The following is a 201-nucleotide window of genomic DNA, read 5'->3' as shown; positions in this document are numbered from 1 at the left end:
CCTTAACGTCTCACAACCCTATGGGCCTTCACGGCCTGTTACAGGGATAGCTTTACTTACTTATTTACTACTGAAGATAGAGTGAAGAGATTATTGTGCAGAGTGTATAAATTGGGTAAACCCGCAGCTGTGTTATAATTGATTGTAGTTACGATTTGTAGGTTGTTAAATAAACCAATTAACAATCTGAACGGCATCTTC

This window comes from Cryptotermes secundus, unplaced genomic scaffold (genome assembly GCF_002891405.2).
Source record: "Cryptotermes secundus unplaced genomic scaffold, Csec_1.0 scaffold408, whole genome shotgun sequence".
NCBI classification, from domain to species: domain Eukaryota; kingdom Metazoa; phylum Arthropoda; class Insecta; order Blattodea; family Kalotermitidae; genus Cryptotermes; species Cryptotermes secundus.
Note: the sequence above shows the minus strand (reverse complement) of the source record.